Source organism: Salvelinus namaycush, chromosome 13, assembly GCF_016432855.1.
Source record: "Salvelinus namaycush isolate Seneca chromosome 13, SaNama_1.0, whole genome shotgun sequence".
Taxonomy (NCBI): domain Eukaryota; kingdom Metazoa; phylum Chordata; class Actinopteri; order Salmoniformes; family Salmonidae; genus Salvelinus; species Salvelinus namaycush.
Window position 1 is genome coordinate 40,579,717 of NC_052319.1, and position 16,650 is coordinate 40,596,366.

The following is a 16,650-nucleotide window of genomic DNA, read 5'->3' on the forward strand; positions in this document are numbered from 1 at the left end:
CCTGAGCAGACACACACGCACATTCACTTTGGAGAGTCCACAAAGAAAGACGTACACTCTTAGATAAAAAGGTGTTATCTAGAACCTGCAAGGGTCATTCAGCTGTCCCCATAGGAGAACACTTTCCATAGAAGAACCCACAATGGTTATACCTGGAACCCAAAACAAATCTATCTGGATGCACGAACGCATGTACACACACACACACGCAAACACACACACACACACGCAAACACACACACACACACACACGCAAATACACACACACACACACGCAAACACTCACTCACACACACACACACACACACACACACACATACACACACACACACACACACAGGGGCGCAACTTTGGTTTTAGAAGTGGGGGGGGGGTATTATTATATATTTTTTATCTCCAGTTGGATAAACACGGCCTAACCGACCACTCGGAGGCGTCCGTATGGTCCTGAAGCACACCGTTGCCTCGTTTTGTATCACATTCCATTTATAAAACTGGGGGGTAACAAAAATGCAATTTCAGAACGTCCCCAGGAAAGTTGTGCCCCTGCACACACACACACACCGAAGGAACTGTAGTCTACTGCCTCCCCCTCACCTTTGTACGCAATAAAGCACTTGAGCAACACAACCATGAATATTACTGACAACTTTATGCATTTCCCATGTACTCTAAAAGTCTGCTGAGAGAGAGAGAGAGAGAGAGAGACTGCTGCCAAGGCCTGATTTAGTGCTGTACATCAGATTACTATGGTAGCCTGAGGCTGGACGACTGCTATAGAGCAGACTGGCGGTCTTACTAACTATCACCACCGCCAACAAATATATAGCAAAAGCAGACCTGAATCTAGTGCTGGGGATTCCATGAGCCAACTCTATGTTTGAGAAAAGTCTCTCTACGGACAGCTGGAAACATACTGTACTCATATGAGGTTGTTTAATTGTTTAAAACGTTAATGCTATCAGGTGTGTCCTTATCATTTGAGTACATACAGGTTCTTACTTTTAGCCGTCATCATGGTGACTCAGGCTGCAACAACAATGCCATATATCTCTAAAGCACAGTCAACAGTGGTGTGCCAAAACATAACAAACTTCACTTGCCAATTGCCTGGGTTTATCAGCACGTTCCCAGGTTTGCAGCGGCTGCTCCGCTCAACGACAGGTGGGGGTGGGGGGGTGTGTTCCAGAAATCACAGACATTTCTATTAATATCCTCCAATGAGCTTGCCTTAGCCAGGAGGGTGGATGGTGAAAGGCACGTCAGCCATTGTTCTCTGTCTTGTAATACAGTGTGTTTCTGGGAATCCACCAGGGAATTACCCATCCCTCCCACTGCTAGGGACTGTACCAGCACTCACAACTACTTTTGGTTTTGATAAGGCCCCCATACAGTATGTTGCGTGTTACAGGAAGCCATGATAAAATGATTACAGTAATCAAATGGCAAATGGATACCAAAATTATATAAATCACTGTAACTTTTTAAGGTTTGCAGTTCTCTTAAACATCTGTGACATTGTCTCCAACTTGTGTAATCTTGTAACACGGCACTCTAAACTCTGGCTGCTCTCTCTGCTTAAAACATAGGTTTTGCTCACGGCTAATTGTACCAGCAGCCTTTAATTATGTGGTATGTTAGGTGTGTCCATCCAAAAGAAAGACGTCCTCTCCTCCCATCTAACCAATAGTGCAACATTATTTTGCACACTGTTGTTAGTAAGAAGGTGACTGAAATGTAGTCACCTTCTTATCAGCGTTCAATAGTCACCATTCTAGTCATCCCATATTGATCTCACCTGGCCAGACTTCTTATTGTAGTTGATAGATAATCTGTTAATTAATCAAATGCAATGTAACTGTATAATGTTAGTGTTTCAGTGCCTGTTCCTACCACTGTTGTTACCTCTGCTACCTCAGTCTGTTAGTAATGACAAGGGTACCAAACACCTGGTTTATAAAGTACAATTGTTCAATTCATTCATCTCCAAGAAGTTGGGGACCTTCATATTTCACTGACGCAGCTCATGGCTGGTCAAAGCTTTAGTCCTGTTCTCTCACCAGAGATGTGACAACAGACTGATCGATTGTTATTCTCTATGCATCTTATCTGCATGTCTGGTGACTCTAAACCCTGAGGAGGTGATGAAGGCAAATGTGGTGGCAGGAGATCTAGGAGGTTGGGTGAGGGTGGTGGCAGGAGATCTAGGAGTTGGGTAGGGGTGGTGGCAGGAAATCTAGAAGTTGGGTGAGGGTGGTGGCAGGAGATCTAGGAGTTGGGTAGGGGTGGTGGCAGGAGATCTAGGATGTTGGGTGAGGGTGGTGGCAGGAGATCTAGGAGTTGGGTAGGGGTGGTGGCAGGAGATCTAGGATGTTGGGTGAGGGTGGTGGCAGGAAATCTAGGAGTTGGGTGAGGGTGGTGGCAGGAGATCTAGGAGTTGGGTGAGGGTGGTGGCAGGAAATCTAGGAGTTGGGTGAGGGTGGTGGCAGGAGATCTAGGAGTTGGGTGAGGGTGGTGGCAGGAAATCTAGGATGTTGGGTGAGGGTGGTGGCAGGAGATGTAGGAGTTGGGTAGGGGTGGTGGCAGGAGATCTAGGATGTTGGGTGAGGGTGGTGGCAGGAGATCTAGGAGTTGGGTGAGGGTGGTGGCAGGAGATCTAGGATGTTGGGTGAGGGTGGTGGCAGGAGATCTAGGATTTTGGGTGAGGGTGGTGGCAGGAGATCTAGGAGTTGGGTAGGGGTGGTGGCAGGAGATCTAGGATGTTGGGTGAGGGTGGTGGCAGGAGGTCTAGGAGTTGGGTAGGGGTGGTGGCAGGAGATCTAGGAGGTTGGGTGAGGGGTGGTGGCAGGAGATCTAGGAGTTGGGTGAGGGGTGGTGGCAGGAGATCTAGGATGTTGGGTGAGGGTGGTGGCAGGAGATCTAGGAGTTGGGTAGGGGTGGTGGCAGGAGATCTAGGAGGTTGGGTGAGGGTGGTGGCAGGAAATCTAGGATGTTGGGTGAGGGGTGGTGGCAGGAGATCTAGGAGGTTGGGTGAGGGTGGTGGCAGGAGATCTAAGAGGTTGGGTGAGGGTGGTGAAGGGGGGCTAGGAGGTTGGGTGAGGGTGGTGGCAGGAGATCTAGGATGTTGGGTGAGGATAGTGGCAGGAGATCTAGGAAGTTGGGTGAGGGTGGGGGCAGGAGATCTAGGAGGTTGGGTGAGGGTGGTGAAGGGGGGCTAGGAGGTTGGGTGAGGGTGGTGGCAGGAGATCTAGGATGTTGGGTGAGGATAGTGGCAGGAGATCTAGGAAGTTGGGTGAGGGTGGTGGCAAGAGATCTAGGAGGTTGGGTGAGGGTGGTGGCAAGAGATCTAGGAGGTTGGGTGAGGGTGGCATAATGCACAATACTCTTAATCTGTGAGTTCTAGCAGTTTGAATCAGGCATGGTTTTGTTTTTCAATCTTACCCTAACCCGTACCTTAACCACTCTCTAACACCGAAACACACCTTAATCCTACCACTTACCTTAACTCTACCTCTTACCTTAACCCTAACCTGTCAAACTTGTATAAAAATGTTGGTTGTTTTGCAATTCTGTGAATATTAAAGGTTTGTTTTAGGATGTTGTAACTTGGTCCCCATCGGAGTCTTAGGAAGCTTTTCCAAAGCCATGGTTAACCAAGTAACGCACACACGCACACACATGCAAAAACACACACCACACACATTCCCCCAATATATGCCGTGGAGCCATATGTCATTTTGGCTGATGAGGTGTGAACAAGAACAATGTAGGCTCTCACCACAGGCAACGGAGGTGTCTGACCTACAACCTGCCAGTGCTCTCATTGGCTAAAGGAGGTGTTAATGAACGCTCTGAAGGTTGGACTCCAACCAAAGCCAGAGAATGACCTCAGCACCTTTGCTAATTGCTACTTCTGTATGGTGCCATTGAATACAAAAGTAAATGGATCTGTATGGTGCCATTGAATACAAAAGGATATGGATTCGGCCCAGCAAGACTGCAGTATACTGTATAGATAAACTGTTTTTCTATTCCAGTAGCTCAACCACAATGGAAACAAAACAAAAGTCTGTGGCAGGCCATATGTTACGTCTGGGCCTAGCATTTATCCAACCACAAGGGAACCTGAGACGCAATGAAGGTATGCATTAAAAGTCAATAGATGGTATATTAAAGTATACATGGGAGGTTTTATGCACTCGTGGGCTATAACAACAACGGCCCCCTCTTATGATTTATGAATCTTAACTACATCTACTTTCAAACCTTTAGGAGGTTTTGCGCTGTAACAGTGTTCCCCCAAATGCTATTCCATCTTCTTCACCCAAATTGCTGAGCTGGAGTCATTTGTGAGCTATTTTATGAAATGTAAAATATTTAACATTTAGAATACACTACAGTAAGCTTTTACAAAATATACAAGATTTACATGGGTTTAGGAGCTAATATTTATCGTTTTTTTCCATTGTTAACATGCGTTGGTCAAAACTATAGTCACATTGTCAAAACTCTTCAGACAGTCGGCGAAACAGAAGTGTATGTGGACCAAACTGTGAATCATTTCTCATTGCTTTCACACAAAATTCATTCAATGACCACATTCTCTGAAATCCATGAACTATTTTCTCATTCATACTCCACCACCTGCAAAACTATATATTTGCAGCACGTTTCCAAATGCTAACACACTGGTTCCAAAACTGTTAAAAAAACATTCAAAACAGAATGATGGCAAATGTCATCCATTTCTGCAGTAACCAGATTGAAACATATAGAACATTTCAGCAGAATATTTGATCATTCCAAAGACAGCTCATTGCAATTTCAGCTGTTAGCCTACACAAGTATCCTGTTTTTAGTCTCGTTACCAAACAGACAAAAGAGGATGGCTTCGGAATGATTTAGTTTGGAAACATGGATCAAGGAAGAAAGGTTGAAAGAATAGTGGCAGGGAGAGGGAGAATGCGTGGAGGACAAAGGAGAGGAAGACACAGAGCGGTGGTAAACCATGGTCTCTCTTTGAGAGAGGCCGGTTTAATGGTGGAAACAAATCTGCAGCGTTCAACAGTTGCATCAATAGTACGAATTTTTCGTCAAAACAACAGGTGAGATGTACATCCGTCAGTGATAATTGAACTACATATTACAGTACAATACAGTATGTTCACATTTTTACATGTACTGACATTTTTAAATATATTGATTGTTTTGTGTTTTTCAGTAGGATCCAAACGTTGCCTCCCACAAGAGGGAGAGGCAGAATATTATCAGATGCGCAGGAAATTGTTATTGTTGACATGTTGATGAGAACACTCACAGTACTGTACAGTATGAGTGATTATATTATACATGTTGATGATAACTAGAACCCTCACAGTACTGTACAGTATGAGTGATTAAATTATACATGTTGATGATAACTAGAACCCTCACAGTACTGTACAGTATGAGTGATTATATTATACATGTTGATGATAACTAGAACCCTCACAGTACTGTACAGTATGAGTGATTATACTATACATGTTGATGAGAACTAGAACCCTCACAGTACTGTACAGTATGAGTGATTATATTATACATGTTGATGAGAACTAGAACCCTCACAGTACTGTACAGTATGAGTGATTATACTATACATGTTGATGAGAACTAGAACCCTCACAGTACTGTACAGTATGAGTGATTATATTATACATGTTGATGAGAACTAGAACCCTCACAGTACTGTACAGTATGAGTGATTATACTATACATGTTGATGAGAACTAGAACCCTCACAGTACTGTACAGTATGAGTGATTATATTATACATGTTGATGAGAACTAGAACCCTCACAGTACTGTACAGTATGAGTGATTATATTATACATGTTGATGAGAACTAGAACCCTCACAGTACTGTACAGTATGAGTGATTATATTATACATGTTGATGAGAACTAGAACCCTCATAATACTGTACAGTATGAGTGTTATACTATACATGTTGATGATAACTAGAACCCTCACAGTACTGTACAGTATGAGTGATTATACAATACATGTTGATGAGAACTAGAACCTTCACAGTACTGTACAGTATGAGTGATTATATTATACATGTTGATGATAACTAGAACCCTCACAGTACTGTACAGTATGAGTGATTATACTATACATGTTGATGTGAACTAGAACCCTCACAGTACTGTACAGTATGAGTGATTATATTATACATGTTGATGAGAACTAGAACCCTCACAGTACTGTACAGTATGAGTGATTATATTATACATGTTGATGAGAACTAGAACCCTCACAGTACTGTACAGTATGAGTGTTATACTATACATATTGATGATAACTAGAACCCTCACAGTACTGTACAGTATGAGTGATTATACTATACATGTTGATGAGAACTAGAACCCTCACAGTACTGTACAGTATGGGTGATTATATTATACATGTTGATGAGAACTAGAACCCTCACAGTACTGTACAGTATGAGTGATTATACTATACATGTTGATGAGAACTAGAACCCTCACAGTACTGTACAGTATGAGTGATTATATTATACATGTTGATGATAACTAGAACCCTCACAGTACTGTACAGTATGAGTGATTATACTATACATGTTGATGTGAACTAGAACCCTCACAGTACTGTACAGTATGAGTGATTATACTATACATGTTGATGAGAACTAGAACCCTCCCAGTACTGTACAGTATGAGTGATTATACTATACATGTTGATGAGAACTAGAACCCTCACAGTACTGTACAGTATGAGTGATTATACTATACATGTTGATGAGAACTAAATCCCTCACAGTACTGTACAGTGTGAGTGATTATACTATACATGTTGATGAGAACTAGAACCCTCACAGAACTGTACAGTATGAGTGATTATATTATACATGTTGATGATAACTAGAACCCTCACAGTACTGTAAAGTATGAGTGATTATACTATACATGTTGATGAGAACTAGAACCCTCACAGTACTGTACAGTATGAGTGATTATACTATACATGTTGATGAGAACTAGAACCCTCACAGTACTGTACACTATGAGTGATTATACTATACATGTTGATGATAACTAGAACCCTCACAGTACTGTACAGTATGAGTGATTATATTATACATGTTGATGATAACTAGAACCCTCACAGTACTGTACAGTATGAGTGATTATACTATACATGTTGATGTGAACTAGAACCCTCACAGTACTGTACAGTATGAGTGATTATACTATACATGTTGATGAGAACTAGAACCCTCCCAGTACTGTACAGAATGAGTGATTATACTATACATGTTGATGAGAACTAGAACCCTCACAGTACTGTACAGTATGAGTGATTATACTATACATGTTGATGAGAACTAGAACCCTCCCAGTACTGTACAGAATGAGTGATTATACTATACATGTTGATGAGAACTAGAACCCTCACAGTACTGTACAGTATGAGTGTCACAGTTGCGTGTATAAGTGGCAGGGAAGTCAGGCGCAGGAGAGTCAAATAGAGTGTAGAATGGAGTTTTTTAATTATAGTCCCAGTAATCTGCTCCATAACACTCATAGGAAAACATAAAACAAATATGGGTACGATGACCCGTCGCACACCTATACACATAAACACAACACTTGACAAAGAACAATCTCTGACAAAGACATGAGGGGAAACAGAGGGTTAAATACACAATGGGTAATGGATGGGATTGAAAACAGGTGTGTGGGAAGACAAGACAAAACCAATGGAAAATGAAAAATGGATTGATGATGGCTAGAAGACCGGTGACGTCGACCGCCGAACACCGCCCGAACAAGGAGAGGCAACGACTTCGGCAGAAGTCGTGACATTACCCCCCCCCTGACGCGCGGCTCCAGCAGCGAGTCGACACCGACCTCGGGGACGACCCGGAGGGCGAGGTGCAGGGCGATCCGGATGGAGGCGGTGGAATTCTTTTAACATGGAAGGATCTAAAACGTCCTCCACCGGAACCCAGCATCTCTCCTCCGGCCCGTACCCCTCCCAGTCCACGAGGTACTGAAGGCCCCTCGCCCAACGTCTCGAATCCAAAATGGATCGAACAGAATACGCCGGGACCCCCTCGATGTCTAGAGGAGGTGGAGGAACTTCACGCACTTCAGCCTCCTGGAGCGGGCCAGCCACCACCGGCCTGAGGAGAGACACATGGAACAAGGGGTTAATACGGTAATTAGTGGGCAGTTGTAACCTATAACAAACCTCGTTCACTCTCCTCAGGACTTTAAACGGCCCCACAAACCGCGGACCCAGCTTCCGGCAGAGCAGGCGGAGGGGCAGGTTTCGGGTCGAGAGCCAGACCCTGTCCCCTGGTGCGAACACCGGGGCCTCACTGCGGCGACGGTCTGCGCCAATTTTCTGGCGCCTTATGGCACGCTGAAGGTGGACGTGGGCTGCCTCCCAGGTTTCCTCAGCGTGCCGAAACCAATTGTCCACCGCAGGAGCCTCGGTCTGACTCTGATGCCAAGGAGCCAGAACCGGCTGATACCCTAATACACATTGAAAAGGAGTAAGGTTAGTGGAGGAGTGACGTAGCGAGTTCTGGGCCATCTCTGCCCAGGGCACGAACTTCGCCCACTCCCCCGGCCGGTCCTGGCAATAGGACCGCAGAAACCTGCCCACATCCTGGTTAACTCTCTCCACCTGCCCTCCACCTGCCCATTACTCTCGGGGTGAAAACCTGAGGTAAGACTAACCGAGATCCCCAGACGTTCCATGAACGCCTTCCAGACCCTTGATGTGAACTGGGGACCCCGATCAGACACTATATCCTCAGGCACCCCATAGTGCCGGAAAACGTGTGTAAACAGGGCCTCTGCAGTTTGTAAGGCCGTAGGGAGACCGGGCAAAGGGAGGAGACGACAGGACTTCGAAAACCGATCCACAACGACCAAGATCGTGGTGTAACCCTGTGAAGGTGGAAGATCAGTCAAAAAATCCACCGACAGGTGCGACCACGGCCGTTGAGGAACAGGTAAAGGTTGAAGCTTACCTCTAGGCAGGTGTCTAGGAGCCTTGCACTGGGCGCACACCGAGCAGGAGGAAACATAAATCCTCACGTCCTTAGCTAAAGTGGGCCACCAGTACCTCCCATCAAGACAGCGCATCGTCCGACCTATCCCAGGATGACCAGAGGAGGGTGACGTGTGAGCCCAATAGATCAATCGGTTGCGGACAGCAGACGGAACGTACAGACGACCAGCTGGACACTCAGGAGGAGAGGGCTCTGGACGTGACGCCCGCTCAATGTCCGCGTCCAGCTCCCACACTACTGGCGCCACCAAACACGAAGCTGGGAGTATGGGAGTGGGATCCATGGACCGCTCCTCTGTGTCATACAGCCGAGACAATGCGTCTGCCTTGACGTTCTGGGAGCCTGGTCTGTAAGTAAGAGTAAACACAAAACGAGTGAAAAACATGGCCCACCTTGCCTGGCGAGGATTCATTCTCTTCGCCTGCCGGATGTACTCCAGATTGCGGTGGTCAGTCCAGATGAGAAAAGGGTGTTTAGCCCCCTCAAGCCAGTGCCTCCACACCTTCAAGGTTTCTACGACAGCTAACAGCTCTCGGTCCCCCACATCATAGTTTCGCTCCGCCGGGCTGAGCTTCTTCGAAAAGAAAGCACAGGGGCGAAGCTTCAGTGGCACACCCGAACGCTGAGAGAGCACTGCTCCTATCCCAGCTTCGGATGCGTCCACCTCTACCATGAATGGCAAAGAGGGATCCGGATGAGCCAACACAGGCGCCGAGGTAAACAGAGTCTTCAGGTGTCCAAAAGCCCTGTTCGCCTCAGCCGACCACTGCAAGCGCACCGGGCCCCCCTTTAGCAGTGAGGTAATGGGGGCCGCAACCTGACCAAAACCCCGGATAAATCTCCGGTAGTAATTGGCAAACCCCAAAAAGCGCTGCACCTCCTTTACCGTGGTTGGAGTCGGCCAATTACGCACGGCTGTAATGCGGTCGCTCTCCATTTCCACTCCTGAAGTGGAAATCCGATGCCCTAGGAAGGAGATGGATTGTTGGAAGAACAAGCATTTCTCAGCCTTGACATATAGATCATGCTCCAACAGGCGACCAAGCACCCTGCGCACCAGGGACACATGCTCGGCGCGTGTAGCGGAGTATATCAGAATATCATCTATATACACCACTACACCCTGCCCGTGCAGGTCCCTGAAGATCTCATCTACAAATGATTGGAAGACTGATGGAGCATTCATCAACCCATATGGCATGACCAGGTACTCATAATGACCTGAGGTGGTGCTAAATGCCGTCTTCCACTCATCACCCTTCCGAATACGCACCAGATTATACGCACTCCTGAGATCCAATTTTGTGAAGAAGCGTGCCCCGCGCATTGACTCCATAACTGTATTTATCAGAGGTAGCGGGTAACTATATTTCACCGTGATTTTATTGAGACCTCGATAATCAATGCACGGGCGTAAACCGCCATCCTTCTTCTTCACAAAAAAGAAACTCGAAGAGGCGGGTGAAATGGATGATTGAATGAACCCCTGACGCAGGGATTCAGAGATATATGTATCCATAGCCACCGTCTCCGCTTGCGACAGGGGATACACGTGACTCCTGGGATATGCAGCGTCTACCAGGAGATCTATCGCACAATCCCCCTGTCGATGGGGTGGTAATTGAGTCGCCTTCTTTTTACAGAAGGCGAGAGCCAAATCGGCATATTCTGGAGGAATGTGCACGGTGGAGACCTGGTCTGGACTTTCCACCGTAGTAGCACCAACGGAAACCCCTAAACACCTACCTGAGCACTCTCGCGACCACCCCGTGAGAGCCCTCTGTGGCCAAGAAACAGTGGGGTTATGACACGCTAACCAGGGTAGACCTAGCACCACAGAATACGCAGGGGAATCAATAAGAAAAAGACTAATCTTCTCCTTGTGACCCTCCTGCGTTATCATATACAACGGTGCGGTGACCTCCCTGATAAAACCTGACCCTAATGGTCGACTATCTAAGGCATGAATAGGGAAAGGCATATCCACAGACACAATAGGGATCCCTAAACTATGAGCTAAATTTTTATTAATGAAATTTCCAGCCGCGCCTGAATCTACTAGCGCCTTATACTGGGAATGCAGGGAAAAATCCGGAAAAGTGACAGAGACAAACATAAGTGCAACAGAGGGCTCTGGATGAGAATGGTGCCTACTCACCTGGGGTGATGCCAGAGTGCCCTGCCTGCTTTCTCTATTCCCAGAGGAACCAACCCGGCACCGACCAGCAGTGTGATCTCTGCGACCATAGATGGTGCTCGAGCGGGAACCCCCTCCGGTCTCCCGGCGCACCGTCCCTCCCAATTCCATTGGTTCGGGAGAGAGGGTGCGGGAGGATGGAACAACCAGACCCCGATCTAGACGTCCACGAGTAGCCAGCATGTTGTCCAGCCTGATGGACATGTCCACCAGCTGGTCGAAGTTGAGGGTGGTGTCTCTACAGGCCAGCTCCCGACGGACGTCCTCGCGTAGGCTACAACGGTAATGGTCGATCAGGGCCCTGTCGCTCCATCCAGCGCCGGCAGCCAAGGTCCTAAACTCCAAAGCAAACTCCTGGGCACTCCTCGTCTCCTGCCTCAGATGATAGAGGAGCTCACCCGCCGTTTTTCCTTCGGGAGGATGGTCGAATACTCTCCTGAAATAAAGGGTGAACTCCTCAAAATGGTCCAACGCCGCATTCTCCTCTCTACACACAGCGCTGGCCCACTCCCGAGCTTTCCCGGTGAGGCATGAGACGAGGGCGGAACTCTTCTCACGGTCGGATGGTACTGGGGAGACCGTGGCCAGATATAAGTTCAGTTTAAGGAGGAAACCCTGGCAGCCGGCAGTATCTCCGTTGTAACCCGTGGGTAGGGGTAAACGGATTTTGTTAGGTTCAGGTGGGGAAAACGCGTTAAAGGTAAATCCCAGTTGTGGCAGTGGAGGCGCTGGAGAAACTCCCTGTCTCTCCCAGCGATCCATATTCTGGACAATGCGATCCATGACGGCGCTCAAACAGTCAATCTCCTTCGCTTGTTCCATAACGCGCTTTTCCACCTCCATGGGCGTCGTGTCCTCTCCTGCTGACTTCATATATTTTGGTCAGAGATTCTGTCACAGTTGCGTGTATAAGTGGCAGGGAAGTCAGGCGCAGGAGAGTCAAATAGAGTGTAGAATGGAGTTTTTTAATTATAGTCCCAGTAATCTGCTCCATAACACTCATAGGAAAACATAAAACAAATATGGGTACGATGACCCGTCGCACACCTATACACATAAACACAACACTTGACAAAGAACAATCTCTGACAAAGACATGAGGGGAAACAGAGGGTTAAATACACAATGGGTAATGGATGGGATTGAAAACAGGTGTGTGGGAAGACAAGACAAAACCAATGGAAAATGAAAAATGGATCGATGATGGCTAGAAGACCGGTGACGTCGACCGCCGAACACCGCCCGAACAAGGAGAGGCAACGACTTCGGCAGAAGTCGTGACAATGAGTGATTATACTATACATGTTGATGAGAACTAAATCCCTCACAGTACTGTACAGTGTGAGTGATTATACTATACATGTTGATGAGAACTAGAACCCTCACAGTACTGTACAGTATGAGTGATTATACATGTTGATGAGAACTATAACCTTCACAGTAATGTATACATGTTGATGAGAACTAGAACCCTCACAGAACTGTACAGTATGAGTGATTATATTATACATGTTGATGATAACTAGAACCCTCACAGTACTGTACAGTATGAGTGATTATACTATACATGTGATGATAACTAGAACCTAGACGCCCAGGAGATTACTTTATTATTCCTTCCAGGTAGTAATATATAACTGTGTTATGGTCCTACTCCTAGGAGCTTATAAATGGGGTTATTCCTATCTCCTGTGAGATTATATACTGGTGTTATTGTCCTATCTTCTCCAGGGAATTCTGGTGTTATGTTCCTTACTTCTAGGTAGAATATACTGGTGTTATTCCACTCACACCGGGAGAATATAACTGGTGTTATGTCCTACTCCGGAGAATGTACTGTGTTATGTTCCCTACTCCAAGAGAATATAACTGGTGTTATGTCACCTACTCCAGGAGAATGTAAACTGGTGTTATGTGCCTACTCCAGAGAATATAACGTGTTATGTCCTACTCCAGGGAGAATATAAACTGATGTTATGTCCACTCCAGAGAATTACCTGTTGTTATTGTTCTTACTCCAGAGAATTACTGGTTTTATGTCATACGCCAGAGAATAATAATGTTGTTATGTCCTACTCAGGGAATATAACTGGTGTTACGTCCTAACTCCAGGGAATATACTTTTTGTTTATGTCCTACGCCGGAGAATATTCACGAATCCCCCTTCCTGAGCTGGGTTTGCCTGTGTTCTGTCCTTGATGTGTTTCAGGTTGTCCTGACGCACCCTGTCTGGGTCCGGGCGAATTGCTCATTGGGAGATTGATGTTCACCCGCACCTGGTTCCATCAGTAACTGCACACCTTCCTGAGTCATCATCTCTAACCCTTTCTAAAGCTCTGACCTGAATCTTCCATTCCCCTCCCTCCGATCGTTTAGCCATGACAGTATGTGTTCCTAGTACCAGACTCAAGTGGAATGTATTGTTCTGTTGTTTTCATTTACGTACTTGTCTTGCCTTGACTTACCGCCGTTTTTGTTTTTGATCCTTCAGTTACTCCACTTGGATCATTCCTTTCCATTCCCTTCCCCGCCTGGTTACATAGGATTCTACTACTACATTGGACTCATACTATTTCTTCTCATCTATTCACCACCGCTGGCTGCTACGGCCATCTTGTAGAGCTCCTTGTGCTCACATTTTATTGTATAAGTACTCACCTCTTGCCCTACGTCTCCTTTGTGCCCGGGTCTCTTCTGTGTGTGCGAGCTTAAAAGATCGTGACAGAACGATCCGCCAGGAGGAACCCCGCGGACCTGGCTCCGTTTGCCATGCCATTACCCAGCAGGGGAACGTGGGACAAGACAATACGCGCTGACAGGATAAGCAGTTCGATCCCAGAACCTTAACTGCTAGGCTTGACACAATCCGCTCACTCAGTTTGCCGGCGATTTCATTCACCACCGTTTCACCTCTCACCTGCCGTGTCTGGAGCGGTGTTATTCCGTAACCCCAAGTACCGACGCCATGATGCTATGATGGATTTGGGAAATGCCGTTCGTTTCTTAATGCAATGTGGTATAGTGGGGTTGATCTACAGCGCCCTATTCTACGCCACTGACAAGGCTATGAATAGCCTTTGTTATTAGAACTGTTCGTGGAGAGCTATGGAATGGGCTTCAGCCGTTTGGGAACGCAGGAACCTGCACGGCTTCATATCAGGAGTTCACGGAGAGAGTGAGAAAGCTTTTTGATCATCCAGTCCCGAGGTAAGGACCAGCTAAACGTTTGTTCTCTCTCGCCAGGAGTCGCAGTGTGGCAGATTGTTATGATTGAGTTCAGGACATTGGCTTTGGAAGTGTTGGAATGAGGATCACTACAGCGTTTTTTACAAGGGGGTTGTCAGAGGAACTTAAGGACGAGCTGATATCTATCCAGAGCTAGTGAACTGGACAGCTTGGTTCGCCTTTTATCTATTCCGTGTAGATAATAGAGTCCGAGAGAGAAGGAGGTAGAAGCAGTGGGTCCCATCATCACTCGCAACTCGGTTACCATTTCGATCTGAGTGAAACCAGGACATATTTAGCAGTATTCTCCACACTGAGATTAGTGGAGGGTCCTTGCCACCAGCTTTCTGACCAATGTCAGTGGGGCGCCACGGGGCTAACTAAGGAGGAGCGTCAAAAAACTAGACGTGAGACCAATAGCGTTTTCTAACGTTGTATAGTCGGACATTACATCTCCGCTTGTCCACAGCGTCCGTGAAACTGCCCGCCTCGCTAGTTTTGGAGGATTCTTAGCCTGCCAGTTTTCAATCTCTCAAGTCTTGTCGAACCCCGTTTTCTGGCGACCCTTATGAATAAAGATCGAGTTTTTGACAGAACGCTTTTATAGATTTCAGGTGCCAGATGGCAGCTTTATGTATGCCGCTTGTGAAAGCTGCGCTTTCCAGGCACAATTGCCGGAAAGCCATTGAAGCAACCACTCTGACGTCTATATCCTGGGCAACTGATCACTATGTAGGACTGAACCGTTTAAGATGTTGGTGTCGGAAATCATTCAGAGTTTATCTCTTTCTTCATTTTGGTCCTCTCCCATGTTCCTCTGGTTCTATGGTTACCCCTGGCTGAAGACCCATCCCTCGTTTGATTGGGGTGACGGAAGTTAACTAGTTGGAGCTTTGAGTGTCGTGGCTGCTGCCTAGGACTGCTGTCTGCCGCTGTTTCCAGTCAGGTCAGTGACTCTGCTCCTCGCTTATTGTCCCCTGTTTTTCCAGAAACTATCACAGTTGGGTGAGGTAAATTCCGTAAACAAGAAGGCTCTGTCCTTCCTCCCCACGACCTATGATTGTTCGATTATCTGTTTCCTTGATCTGCCTTTCCCCGGGACGTTATACAGTATCTCTCCGACAGAACGTGAGGGCCTTGGAGACCTACATCAGGAGTCTCTAGCTACAGTCTCATTCGCCATCTTCATCACCTTTGGGAGCAGGATTTTTTTTTGTGAGCAGAAGGATGGCTCTCTTCGACCTGTGTATTGATTCGGGTTTTAATGTATTAAGCGGTTAAGATACCAGTATCCCCTGACCTGATGAGCTCGGCTTTCGATTCCTTACGGTGCTACGGTTTTACCGAAGCTTGAGATTTTACTAATGCTTGTATCATTTGGTTCGGATCAAGAGTGGGACGAGTGGTTGACTGGGTTCAATACTCGATGGTCATTTTTGAGTACCAAGGTGATGCCCGTTTTGACTGACCACGCTCCCGGCTGTGTTTCCAAAGTATGGTGAATGACGTTCTGAGCTGATATGATTTGTTAGTTTTGTGTTCGTTTACCTGGATGCTATCCTCATCTCGCAAGGAGCTTTATCTAGCCACGTTCTGCATTGTCAGCGGTCCTGCGCGATTATTGAGAACCGTCTGTTCGTGAAGGCTGAGAATGGTTTTTCACAGCCCACACAAACGTCCTTCCCTTCGGGTACATCATATCCAGGGGAGAGATCAAGATGGCCAGAGAATGTTTCGGCGGTTCGGGATGGGTCCGCCGTACAAGAATGCAGCTCCAGAGATTCCTGGGTTTGCCGAATTTTAATCGCAGGTTTATCCGGACTACCGCCGGTGGCTGCCTTAACTGCCTGCCGTCTTCACCAGAAGTTTGTTGGACTCCTGAGCAGACCTAGCATTTCTGGACTTAAGAGCCGATTCACCACGCTCCGATTCTCTCTCAACCTTAACACTTCCCGTCAGTTCGTTTGGAGGGTGGATGCTTCTGAATGTGGGTGTGGGGGGGGAGGGGGCACCATCCTGTCCCAGCGTAGCTCCACTGACTTTAAACTCCATCCCTGCGCTTTCTACTCTGGTCGTCCTTTTTCTCCAGCTGCAAGAAACTACGATGTGGGTACCGGAGCTTCTCGAGGACGGATCG